The 23,356-nt window shown below is 38.4% G+C and overlaps 1 protein-coding gene across 5 annotated transcripts in view; it reads right to left on the bottom strand.

Annotated features, from left to right (window-relative positions):
* Positions 1-23,356, bottom strand: part of USP9Y (ubiquitin specific peptidase 9 Y-linked) — a 199,623-nt gene that overhangs the window by 168,132 nt on the left and 8,135 nt on the right. For 4 of the 5 annotated variants that reach the window (XM_063660974.1, XM_063660973.1, XM_063660976.1 and 1 more), the window contains one exon: positions 8,108-8,201. The exons of the other annotated variant lie outside the window; for it this stretch is intronic. The gene's annotated coding sequence lies outside the window, so the exon portion shown is untranslated. The remainder of the gene's footprint in view (positions 1-8,107; positions 8,202-23,356) is intronic. 5 annotated transcript variants of the gene reach the window in all.

The raw sequence follows: 23,356 nt of genomic DNA, 5'->3' as shown, positions 1-23,356 counted from the left end.
CCTATGTGAAAAATCATTATTCTTGCTACCCTTTGTACAAACAAGCAGGCCAAGGAAAAAAACTAAAGTTTTATTTTGCAAACAACTCAGTCTTATCATGATTTGTTTTTAACAAATATGAGAACTGGAAAATGAAAAATTACGTTTCAAAACTTAGAAAATTTTAATCTCATTAGTTGTTATTAAGTTTTAGCCTACGTTTTAAACTAACCTTGCTTATTCCTGTGAACCAAGCAGTGAACTTTGGCTGCAGCTCAGAAGAAACAAAAGTGATGGGTACTATAAAAATCTGGATAAATATTCTAATCCTGGGTAATTATCCTGCAAATCCTGCCAGGTGATAGGAGTAAACAGGGTGCCTATAACCCAGAGGTTTCTTTGGGAAAGTAAAACCAAGGGAACTAACCAAAGCCAAGCCCCATTCATGCAAATCTTAACAGGCATACCAGTAGCCACCAGTTATCTGGACATATCAGCAGCCTCCAGATTTTTCAGCTGTCCTTTCCCTCGTTTCATTTTCATACATTACTTCTAATAACCAGGTTTTTTGCTTCTCATCTTCAGGGCATAAAACTCCAAATGGTCATCCAACAGGACACCTGGACGATGGCCCCTTTTACTGAGGACCCTTAGGCAGGCCTCTGAGGAAGATCTGACTGCCGTTTTCCCAAAATAGCACCCGTAACAGCAGGAAGCAGTTAAGATTGGTCTTCATCCCTAACCTAACAGCAGTCAGATGTACCTCTTCAGAGGAGGGAACTTACTGCCGTAAGAGGCAGCCAAATGCCTAGGCAGATAGGGATGGGTCCCTGGTGAAACCCCACATAAAGCCAAAAATGGCCTGAAGGCTAAAAGACCAGATGCTGGTCCTGGATGAAATTCGAGACCAAGAATGGGAATTTCTCCAGCTGTTTGCCCACGATTTCACAATCAATTCTTTCTGAATAATGCCTTTTAACCTAGCAAATGTTGCCTTTTCCAGTACTACCTAGGGTCTGCTCCTCCCCCATTCTGAGCCCATAAAAAGCCTCAGACTCAGCCATATTAGGGATACTTTCCAGCCTTTGTGTAGGAGGACCATCCCCCTTGTCCCCTCTCCACTGAAAGCTGTTTCATCACTCAATAAAACTTCCTGCTTTGCTCACTCTCGATTGTCAGCATATCCTCATTCTTCCTGGGCACGGGACAAGAACTTGAGAACCAGTGCACAAGCCAGACTGGGCCTGAGCAAGCACATGGGGTGGGGTACCTCTTGTGGCAGATAGCATGTCCCAAACGAGGCCTCCAGCATCAATGTCCAGAGGTCCCCAACCAGCAAAGGGACCAAGAAGAAAATCCTGTATCACTATTACTGGGCCAGAGACCATGCCAATAGTCATAAACTTAAGTTGCAGTAGAAGACAAAAACACAAAAAGATTAAATAAAGTAAAAAGTGTTGGGTTCATAAAAAATTGCAAGCAGAGTTCAAAGAAAGTGTACATCATTACCAATAAAGACACAATATTTCATGAAGATGGCAGATGAACTGGGCCTTGTAGGTTAGACATACCTGTGAGAGAACACAGGTCAGGCAAGCCAAACAGTAAGCATACACTAATAAGAAGGAATAAAAGAAAGGTCAGAGCATGCCTATCAATTGTGGATAGTTTTATTTGATGGGAGAATATTAAGTAATTACGAACAGGTAGAGGAGAGCTAGGTCAAAATAACTTCATTCAAGTGGAATCAACATAGTAAAAAGTTGTGAACAGTATTTGAGAGTAACTGGAAGAGAAAGCTTCCTTGAGGAAGCTACTTCTTGTTTTGTGTAGCTAAAAAGAAGCCAAAGAAGCCTCCCATGATTGTCTCTTCATTAATATAATTCCTGCACTAAGCCTGTACTTAAAATTACTAAAATAATCCTCAATAAAAGCAATACCCTTTTAGACAGCTGATATTTATGTGGCTCAGATAATAATAACCTTTATATCAGGCAAAGTACATATACACACGCGTACAATGACCCTCATTTTAAGATTATTACAGGTGGTGTTGGCTTGGTCCTGGTAAGCTGGAGCAAGAAGGACTAAGGGCTAGTATATCTGCATATACTAAAAAATTGTACATTGTACTAATTATACTGAATAATTCTATTAGAATATATGTATATTTCTCAAACTATGGGGCTTAAGGCTAATAACGGAAGTGAAGTCTTATACAAAGAAATGACAATAATCTTGCCGACCAGGGTATCTCAACCTTGGCACTGTTACCATTTTGGGTCAGATAACTCTTTGCAAGTGGGAGAATTCTGTGCACTGTAAGATGTTTAGCACTATCCCTGGCCTCTACCTACTAGATGCCAACCAGTGTATGCTAATCACCATCCCCTCACATGATAACAAAAAATGTCCCCCGATACTGCTGAATGCCCCATGAGAAGGCAAAATCAGCCCCAGTCAAGAAGCACTGCTTTAGACTGACACTATAATAATTATAATAACATTCAAATGATCATTTGTTATTTTGCTTAATTTATTCCTATAATGGTTAAATGACATAATATACTGATTTGTTGATGAACTGAGATTATCTGTAATTATTTTCACTAGAGTCTAGACAACTACTTTACAAACAGTATTCTACACATCATTGCATAATGTATTCTTGAAAATATGACAGAAGTCAAGAACAAACGACAGATGTACACGTCTTTAAAGACTTTCAACTCTTAGAGTACAACAAATATAATAAAATCCCCCATAACACCCATGGTACCGCTTGTAAAATGGCTCCCCATGATGCAGCCTCCTGACAGTCATGCTTTTGTCTAATAATCATGTTCTGATGAATTTGGAGCCTACCTAGTGATTTGTTTTTAACTATGTCAATTCCATGATTAGATTATAAAGACTTTCATGTTACTTGCATTCGATGCAGCTTGTCTTGCTTGCTTGCCCTAATGAAGCAAGCTCCTGTATTGTGACTTGCTCCATAAAAAGGGCTGCATGGCAAGAATGCACTATAGTAGATGGGTGAAGAAATGAGACGAAGAACCGATAAGGAACTTAATTCTGCCAATAATCACCTGAGAGATCTCAGAACTATACTCAGTCAATCTTTCAGGCAATGACAAACACATGAAAAACCTGATTACAGCTTTGAAGAGATACTGAACCAAAGGACACAGCTAAATCATGCCTGTATTCAAAAGAAACTGTGAGATAAGAATTGTTATCTGAAACCACTACAGTCAGGATAATAGTGACATGGCTTGGATCCATGTCTCCACCAACTCTGCTGATGAATTGTAATTCCCAATATTAGATGCAGGTGGACCTGGTATGAGGTGACTGGATCTTGAGGACAGCTCCTTCATGAATGGTTCAGCACCATACCCTTGGTGCTGTTCTTCTGACAGTGAGTTCTTGCAAGATCTGGTTTTTAATTTTAATTTTATTTTACTTTTTAGGCAGAGTCTTACTCTGTTCACCCAGGCTGGAGTGCAGTGGCGCAATCTCGGTTCACTGCAACATCCGCCTCCTGGGTTCAAGCAATTCTGCCTCAGCCTCCTGAGCAGCTGGGATTATAAGCAGGTGCAACCACACCGGGCTAATTTTTGTACTTTTAGTAGACAGGAGGTTTCACCATGTTGGCCAGGCTGGCCTTGAACTCCTGACTCTCAGGTGATCCACCTGCCTTGGCCTCCCAAAATGCTGGGATTATAGGCATAAGCTGCCATGCCTGACTGAGACCTGGATTTTTTACAAGTGTGTAGCACCTCCCGCTTCACTCTTTCTTGCTCCCTGCTCCTGCCATGTAAGATGTGCCTGCTTCCCCTCTGCCTTATGTCATCATTCTAAGTTTCCTGAGGCCTTTCCAGAAGCCAAGCAGATTCCAGAATCATATTTCCTGTACAGCCTGCAGAATCATGAGCCAATAAACCTGTTTTATTTATAAATTAGCCAGTATCCAATATTTCTTTATAGCAATACAAGAATGGATATGTTATCTAGCAATCAATGCCTAAAACAAGACATTCTATATAATCTTAAACATATTTTCTGCACTTAATTTTTTCCATTTTGATGATTTCATTCACCATTAAACAAAGTTATCCAAAATAATCAAAGAATACAACTAAACTCAGTAAGATTAAAAACTCACAGATTCCCTATGACTTATCAGTTCCTTTACCTACATGAAAATCCCCACTTATTACTAGTGCCATTACTTCCAATTTTTGTTTTTCATTCATCCTATCAACTGACCTTCCAAATAGGTACACAAAATACTTGTTTACAAATACAGCAAAGATCTCAAAACTGAAGTGCTCTAAGGCCAATCATACCACCACAAAATACAAGGAAATCTCTCATCAGCTTTTGTAAAGACTGAACTGGAAATAAGAAAAGAAGTTGTCAACACCACAACTATATTGTCAATACATTAACACATAAAAGAAAATGGACTCTGTACCAACTTCAAATGTATCACAGCTAAAAACAAGCTAATATTTTCAAAACAAATTCATCTCACAAATTTTTTTTTTTTTTTTTTTGAGATGGAGTCTCATTCTGTCAGCAGATTGAAGTGTAGTGGCACGATCTCCACTCACTGCAACCTCGGCCTCCCCGGGTTCAAGCGATTCTCCTGCGTCAGCAGCCTCCCGAGTAGCTGAGACCACAGCCACGTGCCACCACATCCAGCTAATTTTTGTATTTTTAGTAGAGACAGGGTTTCACCATGTTGCCCAGAATGGTCTTCATCTCCTGACCTCATGATCCGCCCACCTCAGCCTCCCAAAATGCTGGCATTACTGGCGTTGAGCCACCGTGCTTGGCCTTAAATTTTATTAAAGGATAAGGGATACTGGAATGGAAAGGGGCTGGCTGGTTGCAGTGGGCTATGACTGCCCTGGCTGAGGAGGAAGTCTACTCAGAGGATTGGTTGGGTGGGGAGAAGGTGCCTTAGAGTTTTAGTTTTGGCTTGCATCTCTTACTAAATTGAAACGTAATCCAACTGATGAAAACTTTGACGCAACACACTAATCTGATAATAATCAGCATTAAAATGTTTATGATAGCATATTCATAATGAAAAAAATATTGTAGACAACCTAAAGACAACAAGGGAGAAACTAAAGAAATCTTGATACATCAATATAATGAAGTATTACTAAAATTCCTACTTAGGGAAAACTTAAATTAGAAAAAAAAGATGAAAGAGAGAAGACTCTAGCTTAAAGTATTTTTATCTAATTTTTAAAAATGAACACAAAGAAGTAAAAAATACATAAATATTATGATTGCCTTTACACCATGGTATCATGGGAGGTAGAATGTTTGTAGTGTTTCCCATTTTATTTCTCTTCTCTGGCCTCTAAACCTCTTGTATTGACCAACAATAACATGCATAACTTTCACATAAAAAATATATATGCCCAAACATACAATTGGACATATGTCCTCCCACAAACATATACAGAAAGGAACATAACATAAAAATTTCTCTACCACTACTTCTTGGGAGACTGAGGTGCAAAGATCACTTGACTGTAGGACTTCAAGGCTAGTTTGGGTATGGCAAGATCCCACCTCAAAAGACAAACACTAAAAGCTTTCCATTAAATGATAAACAGCAAGTTAAATAAGTTGAACAAGTTAAACATTTAAAAAACTAAGGCTGGAAGCATTGTAATCCCAGCACTTCAGGAGGCCCAAGCTGGAGGATCACTTGAGCCCTGGAGTTCAAGAGCAGCCTGGGCCACACAGGCAAAACCCATCTCTACAAAAAAATTTTTTTTTAACTAGCCAGGCAAGATGTCATCTATGTCGTCCCAGCACCCAGGAGGCTGAGATGGGAGGATCACTTAAGCCAGGAATTCGAAGTTGCAGTGGGCTATGATTGCCCCCACAGCACTCTAGCCTAGGTGACCAAGCCAAGATCCTATCTCTAAAAATTAAGTAAAATTTGCTTTTCATTTACAAAGAATTCCAGCTCTGTGGACAAAATGTATTTTAAATATTCTATTTAAGCAGGCTATGTACCTCAGATAATTTGTATGCTCTCTCGTGCCCAAGTTAAAAGTAAGTTTATCTACTTAAGAAAAAAGACCAGTTCAAAGAAATGTATCAATGTTACAAGGTTCAAAGACCATAAACCATCATAAGTAAAATAGGTATGTGAAAGGAAGACAAATCTCAGGACTCCAAAATCACTAAGCCAAAGGGAAGTCAAGCAGGGAACTGACTCAGGCAAACCTGCCTCCCATTTTATTTCTAAATAAAATAGCTACAAACATAAAAAACCTACATCCCTCCCTCAGAATTTGCCCACAAGGAAATTCCTGTGGACAAAAAACACAGAGAACTCGAAATCATCCCTTTGATGCTCAGGTGAGAGAAATGCATATCTGATGGAACCCTAAAAATTTAAGACAGGTCTCAGTTAATTTAGAAAGTTTATTTTGTCAAGGTTGTGGACACAAACTTGTGACACAGTCTCAGGAAGTCCTAATGACATGTGCCCAAGGTGACTGGGGCCCAGCTTAGTTTTATACACTTTAGGGAGACATGAGACATCAATCAATATATGTAAGAAGTATGTTGGTTCAGTCTAGAAAGGCAGGGATAAAGTGAAGCAAAGGCAGGAAGACTCAAACTGGGAAGGGGGCTTCCAGGTCATAGACAGGTGGGAGACAAACAGCTGCATTCTTTTGAGTTTCTGATTACAATCAGATATGCATCTATCTCAGTGGGCAGAGGGGTGAATTTGAATAGAATGCAAGGTAAGTTGGCCCTAAACAGTTTCTAACTTGACTTATTCCTTTAGCTTAGTGATTTGGGGGCCCCAAGATTTATTTTCCTTTCATACCCACTCCCCCCACCCCACCCTTTTCTTTTATAAAATCTTTTGGAGAAACTATTTTACAACAAATGAGTCTCTCTGGTCTCAGGTTTCATCTGATCTCTCATGGCTAGGATGGTTTATTCCTATATGGGTAGGTCCTGAAAGCTCATTTTTAGCAGGTTGTGAAGTCTCATGTCCTGTAAAGAGAAAATAGGAGGAAGGGAGAAAAAACAACACCACACAAAAGAATACTCCTGGCAAATCGATATAGGCCACATTACTCTGAAGTCTATACAACAGTAGGCAGGTATGAAAGTGGCTTATGCATATAAATAGGTTGCTGTTATTTTCTTCTGAGGTTTAAGTTGTCTGGCTTCAGTTCGCAGGACTTTAGGAAAGCACAGCTTAGTTTTCAGTGACGCCGAATTCAAAAAAATGGGGAAAAAAACGGAGGAAAAACAGAAAAAAATTAGAAACATTATTTTGAAGATTTGTAGCCAAAAAAACCTAGAATTCAGCCCGAACTGCAGAAATAATAAAAATTGAAAAACAGTAGGCAAGTCTAGAATCTAACAGGTGTACTATAGTTTTCTGAAACATAATTTTTCTCTCTCCAGTTTCCATTTTTGCTAAAGACAAATTATGGTAGGGCTGGTTTGCTTTAAATTATATACTTGGCCAGATTATTTGTACACAGGTATATTAAATACTTGTATTATATACTTGGCTAGATTATTTATATACAGGCCAGATTATCTGTATTCCACTGCAGCAGGAATAATTATTTTTTTTACATGGGTTTTAAATTGGCTTTGATGGAACTTTGTTCCACAGAAGGAATCCCATGTAAGATTTTTTTAAGCCATGGATTTGGGCCATCAAATCTGAGTTGGGTGGATTTTCTCTCCTCTTGGGGTTCCAAGACAAACTTGGGGCTTCTGTGTCTGTTAGAAAGTAACATTCTCGCCTGTAATCCCAGCACTTTGGGAAGTGGAGACGGACAGGTCACCAGGTCAAGAGATTGAGACCATCCTGGCTAACAAGGTGAAACCCCGTCTCTACTAAAAATACAAACCAAAATTAGCTGAGTGTGGTGGCAGGCACCTACAGTCCAAGCTACTGGGGAGGCTGAGGTGGGAGAATGGCATGAACCTGGGAGGCAGAGCTTGCAGTGAGCCGAGATCACGCCACTGCACTCCAGCCTGGGAGACAGAGCGAGATTCCATACCCAAAACAAAAAAAAAAACAAAAAACAAAGTAACATTCTTTACTTACCACAGGTCAGAAACCCTGTACAGGGACTGTGTACACAAAATATGAGGCCAGTTTTTCCAAGGGCTTTCTTGGCTCCATAAATCAAGTTTGATTCCTTAAAGGAAAGCACATCATTCCAGTTAAAGCCTTGGTAAAATAACCAGTTTGTCCAATTGTGTCCTGTTAGAAATGAAAACAGATTCTGGTGGCACTTATGCAAATAACTGTATTTCCATAAGTTAAGAAGACTCACAGATAGTTTGCAATTTTGGGAGAAATCAGGTAGAGAGAAACAAATATGCTCCAAATTTTGTTCATGGGTGTATCCTAAACTGTTAACAGCTGTCAATAGCTCAAAAGAAAAGTTTTAAGACTCTGAAAACCAAAAAAAAGATTCACAACATTTTAAACAAAAAGTCAAAAAGATTATTTCAGTCCATGCAGTTAATTCCTGTTCTGCTTGATACTCATCAACAACATAAAATACTCATTTTAGCTCTCAATGAGTCCTGAAAGTTTTTCCTCTATTCTGATGTCACAATCTCCAAAGTTATCAGAAACCTGCATTCAAGAGCACCTGCTAGAGTTTTAAATCTGATTAAAAAACCACCTTCTGAAGACAAAAACAAGACAATTGTTGGTGGATGGCAAAACATTTTAGAGCAGCCATAGTCAAAAACACAATTGACAAGGAAATTTGTTACATCTGTGGCATGCAATAATTTTATCATAACAATTATGATTATTGACAACATACACTGTTATATCAGAACTATAGAAGTTTCCTGTAATTTTGGAACACATAATAACATATTTATACAAATACAGGACAAACAAAAACCAACACCATTTCATATCTGACAATGCTTCCTGTATAATTTTTGTACCAAATAAGCCAAATTATGTTATTGTTTGGACATTAGGAAACCTAGTATCTTAAACAATTAATTAGGTCAGAAAAAGGCAAAATTTATCATTTGATTTTGGAAAGTTTATCAAATATCAAAGGTTTTAAAGACAGTATCACCAAACAGCATCACAGGTCATTATAAGGTAAGTCATTCATTTAACAAAAGTGACAACTCATGGATTTCAGAAAAAGACGAGAACCTTTATTCTTTGAGAGAAGACTTAATTTTCCAAACAATAAGCCTTAAGAACAGCATGAAGCCAATTAAATTTGTTTGTCAAAGTTGTATAAACAATCTATACAATTTTTTTTTTTTTTCTGAGACCGAGTTTCACTCTTATTGCCCAGGCTGGTGTGCAATGGCATGATCTTGACTCACTGCAACCTCTGCCTGCCAGGTTCAAGCACTTCTCCTGTCTCAGCCTTCGCGAGTAGCTGGGATTACAGGCATGCACCACCAAACCTGTCTAATTTTTTTGTATTTTTCGTGGAGGTTTATCCATGTTGGTCACGCTGGTCTCTAACTCCCGACCTCAGGCAATCACAGCCTGCTTCGGCCTCCCAAAGTGATGGGATTACAGGCATAAGCTACCACGCCCAGCCACAACCTATAAAATTTTAATTTTAACCATAAGATATAGCTTCCATAAATCTTTTTATAACCTGAAAAACCTTTATTAAAGAGTTGGTTAATGCTTCAAGAAAATTTTGTTAATCTGACACAGGGGCCCATATACTCATCTTGCATCAGTGTGCATGACATTAATGGTTAGTTCATAGAGGAATTGAACTTATTTTATCTTTCAAAATTGGCCCTTACAATCTGATGCCTACCTCTTCCACAACAGTCCCTGGGACTTGAGGAGTTGAAGCTTTAATTTATTCCCCTTTGTCTCACAAATGCAGTTTATTTTGATTGGAATCTCCTACTGGGCTTGAAGATGAGACTTTAATTGCTCTCAGTGTTTAAGATTTAGCAAGACTTGGTGTTCTTTTTATATCCAGGAGTCAAAGCCCTGTAACTCAATGTCACAAGAACTTTAAAAGCACATACAGGAAGATACATGGATGTAGATGTAATAACCCTAATTTTAAAAAAAATTAGTCTCACTTTTTTTCCTTAAGCAAACCAAAACGTAATATTTCGATTTTCTGGTTCGTTCTGAACAGCCCTCCTTCTTAAACAACCAGTCATTTTATTTTAGGACTAAAATTTACCACACAAGGTTCTTGCTCATATAAAAGTATTTCTCTTTAAGCTTTCATACCACATGCGAAAAAAAAACTCTCTATTTTTACAACTTTCTTTACATCTCTTTTTATTTCCTTGTTCCTTTTACCATAGTTATACATAATCTTTAAATGAGCTTTGAATTAGGCAAAAATTTTTTGCCTTTTTCTGTTTAAAAAGAATATACGTCTTTGTTTTAGCAAGAATGTTTTCCTACAATATATTATTTATTGGAAAGTACCCAAATAATGAAGTATTTGCTATTTAATTTTATATTCAAAATTATAACCAGTTTGTCTACAAATATTTATCCCATTACATTTACCTAATGATTTTAATTGTTTACTTAATTTATGAAAACTGTGATAGTCATGAATTTAAAGCTATGAAACTGCCATTGCAAAATTACAACTGAGACACTGAAAAAGGATTTGACCTAATTGACTCCACCTTGCTCTTTATCTCCAAGCTGTCCTTGTTCATTCCTGGGAATAAGCCAAACTAACTTTTGGAGGAACTTAGTTTATAGTTTATTTTTGAAACAAAGATGGCAACAGTCCTTTCCCAAACCTCCTTACTGCCTATGGACTTGACTGCCTAAATCCACAGGATTAGATGTTAAGGTAATCTTACTAAATTCAAGATGCAGCTATTTTCATTAAACCCATATCAATGTCTTTCTTTCCCTCCCCGTCGCCCCCCAAGATGGAGTCTCACTCTGTCACTAGCCCAGGCTGGAATGCAGTGGCACCATCTCGGCTCACTGCAACCTCCGCCTCCACGGTTCAAGCCATTTACCTACCTCAGCCTCCCAAGTAGCTAGGACCACAGGCATATGCCACCACGCCCATCTTAATTTTTTGTATTTTTAGTAGAGGTGGGGTTTCACCGAGTTAGCCAGATGGTCTCAATCTCCTGACCTCATGATCCTCCCACCTCCGCCTTCCAAAGTGCTGGGATTACAGGCGTGAGCCACCACACCTGGCCCTTCAGTATCTAATATATTAAAAATTATAGGTTGGGGCCAGTGGCTCAAGCTGGTAATCCCAGCACTTTGGGAGGCCAAGGTGGGTAGATCATGAGGTCAGGAGTTTGAGACCAGCCTGGCCAATATGGTAAAATGCCGTCTCTACTAAAAATACAAAAATCACCCAGTCATGATGGTGCACGCCTGTAGTCCCAGCTACTCAAGAGGCTGAGGCAAAAGAATTGCTTGAACTGGGGAGGCAGAGGTTGCAGTAAGCTGAGATCCCACCACTGCACTCCAACCTGGGTGACAGAGACTCTGCCTCAAAAAGAAAAAAAAGAAAGAGAAAAGTACACAAGCAAAAATCCTTCCGGAATTTTTTTTGGCTGCGATTAGTTTTGTAGCCCCTATGACAAATTTTGACACCTTATAATATTTGGCAGGGGTAAGTATGATATTGCTTGATTAATAAATGCAAAACAAAAAATGTATGCTGGCAATTCTTAAGACATTCCCAATATTACTTTAACAATAATTTTAAAGGTAGCTTATTAAGGATTTTACTTAAGTTTCATAAATCTGAAAAAGCATTTGACTAGTCTTTTTTTTGATACAGTATCTGATTTATGTGCTTTTGTTTTTCTTTAAGCCAATTAGAGCTTTTATATAATTTTCGTAGTGAAAAATTGTGTACACAACACAAATACATAAATGTATTAGGTATGGCCATGGAAGACATTTTACAGATTCATAAAGACATCCCCCTTTTGTATGAGCGCGGCGGCCCACGCCTGTAATCCCAGCACTTTGGGAGGCCGAGGCAGGCAGATCACGAGGTCAGGAGATTGAGACCATATTGGCTAACACGGTGAAACCCTGCCTCTACTAAAAATACAAAAAATTAGCCAGGCATGGTGGCGGGCACCAAGCTACTCGGGAGGCTGAGGCAGGAGAATGACATGAACCTGGGAGCCGGAGCTTGCAGTGAGCTGAGATCAGGCCACTGCACTCCAGCCTGGGCAATAAAGCAAGACTCTGTCTCAAAAAAAATAAAAATAAAAAAGACATCCCCTCCTTTTTGTTATCTTTGACTTTCAGATTCTTAATAAACAGTTTTACAACCCTAGGCAGTTGTCAGCTAAACAGCCTTAAATTTGCATATTAAAGGAAACAACTCAGGTGAAAATCAAATAGCAAAATTTACATCATAAAGTACAGAGAGAAAAAGTCTGGTGGTGCTACAGGGAGACACAGTGTCTTAAAAAAATTTTTTAAAGACTTAAAAAAATTTTTTAAAGATCTTTCTGAGTGTCTAAACTACATTCTTCCTAAAAACCCAAGAGTAGCCTCTGTTGCAATAACTATTTTAGTTAAAAAAAAAAAAAAAAAAAAACAACAGGTGAAAACAGAATCAGTTAACTGAAAAGAAAAAAAAGACTTTTGCTCAAAAAACCACAAGGTCTTAGGAACAAAAACAAAAACAAAAACATGAAGGCCTTTTAAATAAAAACATGCACATATACATGCATACACACATACATCCTGGATGTCAGCCTTTTAATGAAGCTGACTTTTAACCACTGAACTTCTTTAAAAAAAAATATTTTAAAATCTCATTACCGTATTTCAGCTAGGACAAAATGCTGCTAAACTAGTAAGAATCACACAAATTTAAAATTTCTAAGTGCTCTAAGTGTAAACAGAAATTAACACCAGCTGGTTGTTAATGGTAACATTAGTCATTTAAAAAGAATTTGAAAGACAGAGTTCCAAACCGTTTCTTACTAGTGATGGGTCTCAGGCTGTAGACTGGTCTCTACCATCCTATAAGCAAGAAAAAAAAAACCTCATCTTCCCTGTTGGAAGCAAGCTCAAACTCCATAAAGGAATTAACTGCCTTCAATCATCATGGAAGCAGGAAAAAACTTGCCTTCCTTGTGTTGGAAGTAAGTAAAACTCCAAAATAAAAGAGGAGTTGTACAGCAAAATAAATAATAGATCTTGACCAAATTTAGGGAGATCAGGGCTTCTCAGGAGGGGGTGCTCTCAGACCTCAGCAAATTGTCCTATTGGTTTGAGCCATAAAGTTAGCTCATGCTGGTACCAAGCACCGACAGAAGACCTGTAAAAGGTCAGGGGCTTCTCCACTCACAATCCCTCAATGGTTATCAAAATGTGGACCCCAAAAATTTGAGACAGGTCTCAGTTAATTTAGAAAGTTTATTTTGGTTGAGAACACATGCCTCTAACACGGCCCCAGGATGTCCTAATGACATGTGCCCATGGTGGTCAAAGCATGGCTTGATTTTACACATCTTAGGGAGACATGAGACATAAATCAACATACGTTAAGGTTTGGTCTGGAAAGGAAGGACAACTTGAAGCAAAGGCAAGAAGACTTGAAGGGGTGGGGCATCCAGGTCACAAATAGGTTGGAGATGAACAGGTGCGTTCTTTTGAGTTTCCGACTAGCCTTTCCAAAGAAGGCAATCAGATATGTATCTATCTCAGCTACCAAGGAGGTGATAGCGAATACAACAGGAGGCAGGCTGGCACTAAACAGTTCCCGATTTGACTTTTCCCGTTAGTTTAGTGATTTGGGGGCCCCAAGATTTATATGCCTTTCACATGTTTCCCTAAGCCAAACTAAGGCATAAGTGACTACTCCTCTACCCTCTTCCCACAGGTAAATTGTGTATTCACTGAAAGGCTAATCAGAGACTCAGAAGAATGTAACTGTTTGTCTCTTACCTACCTATGACCTCAAAGCCCCCTCCCTGTTTCAAGTTGTCTTGCCTTTCTGGAACGAACCAATGTACATCTGAGACATACTGACTGATGTCTCAAGTCTTCCTAAAATGTGTAACACCAATCTGTTCCCAAAATACCTTTTACACATGTTGTCAGGACTTCCTGAGATTGTGTCATGGATGTGCCTTGAACCTTGGCAAAGCAAACTTTCCACACTGGCTGAGATGTGTCTCAGGTATTTTGGGTTCACATCATCAACAGTAAAAAATAGAAAGTTTGTGAGATGATAAATTCAAATCCAAACATACATAAAGCTCAAGAAATTTAATATAGCCATATTCTTCCTCTTATACCAGTAAGGATATAAGCTGACCTTAATTATTACTGTAGTCCTAGTTTCTACATTACTTGCTGAACAGATCTGTGAAGAATCTTGTGCTAACATTAAGAACCTGCACAGATTATACTCTAAAGTATTTCTCTCTTCCTTTCTGAATAGGGAATTTAGCACACTCACCTAAGAAAAAAGCAAAATGAGAAACAAGAAGTAAATATTACTATTTCAACAGCTGTATAAATACTGTAAACTTCACACATGCACATGCGTGCACACACACTCACACAGACACACACGTCCACAAAAGTTAACAAAGTCTGAAAAACTTTTGTAGATACTAAATCTGTTTTAAAAGCTGAATTAAACTTCAAGTGTTTAAATTAAAATAATACAGTGTCACATAAAACCAAACTTTTAATTTATGGAATGATATAAGTAAATGATAGGGAGACATATGCCCCAATTTTGCATCTTTTAGCAAGATTATGTTAACCAAACATTTTAAAAGAATAAACTCAACAAGTAAAATGTCCTGCACATATTAAGATGCAAATGAAATGAGAATCTTATTCAATCTAAAGTTTTAACATCTCTGTGGCTAATCAAGACATTTCTCAAAGAACAGACCATTTTTATAATCTCTAAAACAAAATTACAATCAAAAAATTTTAATCAAACCTCAGGCGACTCTGTTACATAAAGAAAATCAAGTTTCATTGTTTAAGAAGAAAAAGCATGTAAATCAGTACATTAAATTATAATACACTTTGTCAATAACTGGCCTAACAGGAGTTGGAATACCCAGTAGTAGAGCCCATGTATACGGAAATAAGAGTTTCAGATGCTGAATACTAAATGCTTACCCAGTACTAGTATAAGTAACATTCAAATGACAACTGTTGCTATATAAAAACTATTAATTAAAAAAATAATTTTCTTGTTCATTTAAAAGGTTTATTCATACTCAGAAACAATAACCAAGTAATTCTTTGTTGTTCAGCAGTTCTTTTAAATAGAACTTTTTCTAGGTCTCATATTAGACCAATTAAATGAAAAGGGGAAGGGAGGGAGAAGTATGAAGCACATGGTAAAGCTCTTTCAAATGACTCTATTATGTAGTCGGGGTTCAGAAAAAGCCCTGCATTAACCTGTACCCAAATATTAATGCCAGACATGCAAAAAAAATTTTAAATGGTAGTTTTCAAGAACACAGTACTTAAGAGAACCAAAGAGAAGATAAAAATCTATTTCTCAATTACTGAAATAGAGAATATAAGAGCCAAAATGTAATTAAGGCTACCAAAAAATGGTTAACTGTCATTACAGATGCACAACAGTGTGAATATACTTAATACCACTGAACTGTACACTTACAGAGAGCTAAGATGGTATATTCTATGTTATGTGTATTTAACTACAATTTGGAAAAAAAATTAAAGAAGAGTTGCTCCTATTTAGAATAAAATTAATTTGCCCATTGCTGACAAAAGGACAGACTTACAGATCAACAGTACAGAACTAGAAGATCAGAAGTAAGGTTTTACATTTATATAAAATGATTTTCAACAAAGGTACTAATACCTTTCAATGAAGAAAGCAAAGTCATTTCAACAAATAGTATTAAGACAATATGTACATGCAAGAGAATGAATCTGAATGTGTACCTCACACGACATACAAATATTAACCCACAACACTGTAGGTCAAATGTAAGTACTATAAATATAAAATCCTTAGAGGAAAAAAAGAGTAAATCTTTGTGACCTTGTACACCAAAAATAAAATTCTAAGCCCTTCAACCATCTGAGTGGATGTCTCCTCTCAGCAAGGACATTCCAATGTTACCCTGAGTGACTGGTTCAAGTCTTGATGCAGGGCAAAGGAAAGGCATGCCTCATTACAGGCTCCTCCCTTTCAGAATTATTAATAAAACAGAGTCTTGAAGTCTGATGAGAAATATTTACAATCTATTCTCTCTGAAGCCTACTAACCTGGAGGCTTCATCAGCATGACAAAACTTCTGAAAGGAGTTAGCCAGCTTGCATCAGGCAGACACTAAAGGAAGGGTCCCACTGAATCTCCAACCCATGTTTCATGTAGATAAGGGAATTTGCATAAGGGCTTGCCTGAGCATGCCTATGGCAGACTAAGGGCCCACATGAGCACTGGGGGAATGAGGTGGAGCCACCAGGAATGGCACCTTACACAAATAGGGAAACCAGGCGTATCAGCTTATATGTTTGTATGTAAAATCTCTTGTATTAAACTGTAAAGGGTGAAACCAGGAACCTGCTTTCAGGACCCCTTTCTTTGCTGAAAGCTTTCCTTTTGCTTAATAAATTCTACTCCACTCACTCTGTGAGTGTCCACATGCCTAATTTTTCCTGGTCATGAGACAAGAAACCAAACCTAGCTTAGCTAAGGAGAGATAACTCCTGCATCACTTTGGTCTCCACAACTCCTCAGCATCATAACTCAGACATTCCTTTCTACTGATTCTAGGTCCTTAGATAATAACTTAATTCTTTCAACCAACTGCCAATCAATCAGAAAATGTTTAAATCTACCAATAACCCGTAAGCCCTGGCTTCAACCCTTCTAGGCTTTCTGGACCAAAGCAACGTACATCATATATACATGTATTTGATTGATATCTCATGTCTCCCTAAAATGTATGAAACTAATCTGTGCCGGCCAGGCACTGTGGCTCATGCCTGTAATCCCAGCATTTTGCAAGGCCGAGACAGGCAGATCACTTGAGGTTGGGAGTTCAAGACCAGCCTGACCAACATGGAGAAACCCCATCTCTACTAAAAATACAAAATTAGCCAGGCATGGTGGCACATGCCTATAATCCCAGATACTCAGGAAGCCAAGGCAGGAGAATTGCTTGAACCTGGGAGGTGGAGGTTGCGGTGAGCTGAGATCGCACCATTGCACTCCAACCTGGGCAACAAGAGCAAAACTCCGTCTCAAAAACAAAAACAAAACAAAACAACAACAAAAAACTAATCTGTGCCCTGATCATCTTGGGCACATGTTCTCAGAATCTCCTGAGGGCTGTATCACGGGCCATTTGTCACTCACGGTTGAAAATAAGTCTCTTCAAATATTTTAAAGAGTTTGACTTTTTTCGTTGACAATAATTTAGTGCCCAACATGGGGCATCAGAGAACACTCAGGACCACAAAGGAGTTTGCCTAAACTCTGTGCTAAAGGCACCAGCAGAGGCTCATTGAAAACCTCTCCAATTTCTTTTTTCTTTTTTGTGTTCAATGAGAGAGTCTCGCATTGTCACCCAGGCGCAATCTCCGCCTCCTGGATTCAAGTTAATTCTCCCGCCTCAGCCTCCTGAGTAGTTGGGATTACAGGCGTGCACCACCATGCCCACCTAATTTTTTTGTATTTTTAATAGAGATGGGGTTTCATCATGTTGGCCAGGCTAGTCTCAAACTCCTGTCCTTAGGTGATCTGTCCGCCTCAGTCTCCCGAAGTACTGGGATTACAAGCATTAGCCACCGTGCCCAGCCAAAGCCTACATTTTTTAAAAAGTAATTTTTGTTGGGGGTGTCTTGTAAGGCCACTGCATGTCACGGGAGGTCAGTACCCCCAGACATTCCCACTTGATCCGCAGTCACTCAAGGGCACCTTTGAGCTGGGAGGAACAAAATGTTGTTTTCCTTTAGAGCTGAGGAAACTCAGTCTCTCATTTATCTATGAAAATGACACTTAGTTTCTCACATAAATGCTCATACAAACCACCTGAGATTAATTTTGGGAGAAAAAGCAATGGAGAAGACCCTTTAGAATGTATTTCATTCTTGTTGCCTGAGCAACAAGAGTGAAACTCTGCTTCAAAAAATAAATAAATAAATAAATAAAAATATAGGCTTTTTTGTTTGAACCCGGGAGGTGAAGGATGCAGTGAGCTAAGATCACACCACTGCATTCCAGCCTGAGCAACAGAGCGAGATTCTGTCTCAAAAAAAAAAAAAGTGTATAAAAAAAAAGTATGTATATATGTATATATATAGCTTTTGCAGGAAATGCATATAAAGTCTGATCAGCCAGTGTTCTCGGCACTCAGAGGTACTAGACTTCCAGAGAGGGAAAAAGAGACACAGAGTGAGACACTTAAGAGGGCAGAAATAACTCAGTGGTGACATGCTGTGAAGTCCTGCTCATAACCAGCACACTCCAATCCATAACACTAAACCCTAGGCCACAGCTCAGTTGGTCCTTTTAAGTGGAAACACATAATCTAAGTATGGGAAACAAACAATCTAAATGTGGGAAACATCTAAGAATGACAAAAAACCCTGGAGCCTCTATTTCAATATTTTAACGATGGACAAATTACATTAAGAAAAAATTCTCTATTTCTCTATTTTCTTTTCCACCTGCTTTAAATCTGCTGTTACTTTTCTAAGTAAAAGTTATAGGATATTTGATTGAGTGTGTAGGTGTGTGTTTACATGTATATACATGTAGTTTGTTCAGTGTTTTGGTCACAAAGTACCAAATTAGCTTAAAGCTAAATAGTAAGCCTAAATGCTTTTCAAATTCATGTGACTGAAGTAAAAATCTTAGTAAATAGGCTAGCTTTAAAATTACAGATAAAATAGTATTAGAAATATCTTAAGAACTGTCAGCATGTTTTGTTTACATTTATTGATCAAGAGATTTCATACTTATCCTTGCCAAATCTTGTAAGGTGTTAAAATTTGTCAGAAGGGTCATAAAACTATAACCCCAGCCCAAAACAGAATCATCTTTGTATAATTTTTGACAAATAAGATATTTAAGATTTTTGGTTTAATGAAAACAAGTAAATCGTGTGTTGTTCATATATTTAAACTTAAGGTTTCTTACTTAGGTATGCACCTGAAATTCACAGGCCATAAAAATATTAAGAGGGAAATAACCTTAAATGATGACTATCCTTATTAAATAATCAGACTAATGTAATGGAATAAATGCTTGTAAACAAATTTGTCATATAATTAGAATGTATGGTTATATTAAATAATACATATTAAATTTCTGGGTAATTTCCAATTTAAAAATTATAAGAAGACATCTTTAAAAATTGTTTTCGGCCAGGTGCAGTGGTTCACGCCTGTAATCCCAGCACTTTAGAAGGCCGAGGCGGGTGGATCACGAGGTCAGGAGATCGAGACCATCCTGGTTAACATGGTGAAACCCCGTCTCTACTAAAAATACAAAAATTAGCCAGGTGTGGTGGCAGGCGCCTGTAATCCCAGCTGCTCAGGAGGCTGAGGCAGGAGAATCACCTGAACCCAGCAGACAGAGGTTGCAGTGAGCCAAGATCACACCACTCTACTCCATCCTGGGTGACAGAGTGAGACTCAGTCTCAAAAAAAATAGTTTTCTTATTTAATGGTAAATATTTTTGTCTAATGCAAAGCTTATTTAGTGGTTATACAAAAAAGGAACCAGGAAATAAGATAGATGTAAAGAAAGTTACAGAAATAGAGTTTTGTGTTTTTTTAAGAGAAGTTAAAAGAAAAGTAATGAAATACAAAAAAAAAAATCTTGTGTGGTAAATTTTTTGTCCTAAAATAAGGTAACTGGTTGTTCAAGAAACAGAGATATTTAGAACAAACCAGAAAGTCCAAGTATGTAATCAATGATTGATATAATTTGTAACAAGGTTAGTAAAAAGCAATCTTTAAGTTACATAACTAAGTTGGCTGCATTTTAAAAAACTGTCTAACAGTCTTTCTAGAAATTGAACTTCTTATTAGAAATACATTAATGCAAAACTAAAGAACTGGTAAGAACAAGGTTTTATTTAAAATGTTGACTTCTCTTAATACAAGAAGGTGTTAAGTTTTAAATTCTATGATCTGTTTCTTTTGAAATTCCTCAGACTGATATCTCAGAATTTCAGATCTTTCTTTTGAAAAGGCCTGAGACAATCTCAGTGCGGTGGCTCACGCCTGTAATCCCAACACTTTGGGAGACCAAAGCAGGCAGATTACTTCAGGTCAGGAGTTCAAGACCAGACTGGCCAACATGGTGAAAGCCTGTCTCTACTGAAAACACAAAAATTAGCTGAGCAAAGTGGCACACGCCTGTAATCCCAAGTACTTGGGAGGCTGAGGCAGGAGAATCACTTGAACCTGGGAGGCAGAGGTTGCAGTAAATCAAGATCACACCATTGCATTCCAGACTGGGCAACAAGGGTGAAACTCCGTATCAAAAAAAATTTTTAAAAAAATGGCCCGGGATGGTAACTTTCCTTCACCTTTTGTTGGCTTCTGTAACCTTTTAAATTTATATTCTAATAAGAGACAGAAGTTCTGAAAACAGGCAAATAAAAAATCTTTTGGACCTGCCTTTTGTCTGTACGTGCATTATGTCTGTTATGTCTATATGTTTATGTGTCATGTGGAAGTGATATTTCACTACCAAACTATATAAAAGAGCTCTAGTCAACTGGCTTAAAGAAAAGTGCTTCGCCAGGCGTGGGGGCAAATGCCTGTAATCCCAGCACTTTGTGAGGCCAAGGCAGGCAATCACAAGGTCAGGAGTTTGAAACCAGCCTGATCAACATGGTGAAACCCCATTTGTACAAAAAATACAAAAATTAGGCCAGGCATGGTGGCTCATGCCTATAATCCCAGCACTTTGGGAGGCCGAGGCAGGCAGATTACTAGGTCAGGAGATCAAAACCATCCTGGCTAACATGGTGAAACCCCATCTCCACTAAAAATACAAAAAAATTAGCCAGCCATGGTGGCGGGTGCCTGTACTCGGGAGGCTGAGGTAGGAGAATGGCGTGAACCTAGGAGGCTGAGCCTGCAGTGAGCTGAGATCGTGCAACTGCACTCAGAGTGAGACACTGTCTCAAAAAAAAAAAAAAAAAAAAATTAGCTAGATGTGGTGCTGCGGGCCTGTTAACCCAGCTACTCAGGAGGCTGAGGCAAGAGAATTGCTTCAACCCAGAACGCAGAGGCTGCAGTGAGCAGAGATCATACCACTGTGCTCTAGCCTGGGCAACAGAGCACAACTTTGTCTCAAAAACAAAAAAACAAAAAAAGAAAAGAAGAAAAGAAGAATAAGAAGAATGCTTATCAGACTAAAACAAGCTAGCTCAAATGCCTTTTAATTCACATCATCTTGGTTATCTTTGATAAATTTAACCTGAAAATCCTCTCCACTAGTTTAAAATTTTAAAAGCGATGTTATGTTAAATTACACAGGTTTTCTAACTAGGCATTTGGGTTTCTAAGAATTAAAACAGTAAGAAAAAACATACTATTTTACCAAAAAGATCGTAAATATAGGGGAAGGGCAAAATCAACTATCAAATCCGAAGGGTGGAATATAAAGAAATTATTCTAATTTGCAGTTTGATATTATCAGCTTCACGAAAAATTCTTAGTATAATAGATTGTAAAACTAACAATTTTAAAGGCAGAATCCTTAATTGTAAATGGGTTGATGCTGGACACAAAGCTCATTATTAAACAATCACTGATGAGTATATGCAACCCAAATGCACAGACGACTTTTTCTAAAATAACAACCAGCTTACTGGACTGATAAATGGCCACTGTAAGGTCCGTTGACCCTGAGAAAGGGACTATCCAATTCTCTCCAATAAAATGCCAAGTGGAGCACCCAGAAGAAGCAGTTGATATGCTTCACATGGAAGCCTATGGGATTCGCCTTATGATGACCAGGATATTTTCCCACTGAATATGCCTATTACCTAGGTCATGCTAAATGCTGGGGTTAAGAAGGCCCCTTTTACACGGGCATCTCATGTGGTATTCCTCTTGCAGAATCATACAACTATTTGAGAAGCCTTATTAAATTTGCTGCCTCTCCTGAGTCCTAAAGATGCTTACTAAAACATTAGGATAATTAACAACAAAATGGAAAAGGGGAAGAAAATCAAAGGACTTGCCCCAAAAGGGTGACATAAATCTTTAAATGGTTATTAATAAATAAAATGAAAATTGATAGGGTCAAAAACAAAGGAATTCACAATACTATCAAAGGATGCGTGGACCAAAGGGAACCCCTGCTGGTCGCCTAACATTAAAAAACACCAAAAGGTAGTCTTCTACTATTTGCACTGTATTAGGGAAAGTTAAGAAAAATCAAAAGGTAAAACATAATGAAAAAGCTGGCACTGCCTGGAGCAGTGCTGAAGTCAATTAAGATAAAGATTGGGCCAGGCACGGTGGCTCACGCCTGCAATCCCAGCACTTTGGGAGGCCAAGGAGGGCGGATCACGAGGTCAGGAGATCGAGACCATCCTGGTGAACACGGTGAAATCTCGTCTCTACTAAAAATACAAAAAAATTAGCTGGGCGTGGTGGCGGGCGCCTGTGGTCCCAGCTACTTGGGAGGCTGAGGCAGGAGAATGGCATGAACCCAGGAGGTGGAGCTTGCAGTGAGCCGAGATCCTGCCACTGCACTGCAGCCTGGGCGACAGAGTGAGACTGCATCTCAAAAAAAAAAAGATAAAGATTGACAAAACAGCCTGTGTCCCTTGGCTGGATCCCCTACACAAATTATTTTTTACCAGAAAAGGTAAAATGGTCTTGGAGGAGAAAAGAAAGATTCCTTGGACCAGGACATAAAAAATGTAAAGATTATGAAATCTGAGTGTTTAAACAGGCTTTCTATAAAGTAACTGTGACTCCTTTACCTAAACGTGTTATGAAAATGGGTACCAATGTATCTGACGCCGGGAGGTTTCCCCTAACTAGTGCCTTCATAAAGCTGAAGGCATGTATTCAACCCGAGGAAACTAAAGGAAAAATAACAACTGAAGGCACGTAAATCTATCCTTTGAGAAATGTTTAATTAACATGTCCAACCAAACTGGACATGCTAAATAGGAACTAGTAAGACTGCCTGAGCCCACACAATGTAAGGTAGAAGCTGCAGTGATAGAACAAATCCTCCACTTCACAGCCTTTGTGGAACATTTACTGGGACTTCTACCACAATCCTGTGAGCACTTCCCAATGACAATAACTGAACTAGAACATTTCCACTTGAGGGGCATTAACTGCCTTGCTATGGGATGT

Source organism: Pongo pygmaeus, chromosome Y (assembly GCF_028885625.2).
Source record: "Pongo pygmaeus isolate AG05252 chromosome Y, NHGRI_mPonPyg2-v2.0_pri, whole genome shotgun sequence".
Lineage (NCBI taxonomy): Eukaryota > Metazoa > Chordata > Mammalia > Primates > Hominidae > Pongo > Pongo pygmaeus.
This window is presented reverse-complemented; position numbering and strand designations above follow the sequence as displayed.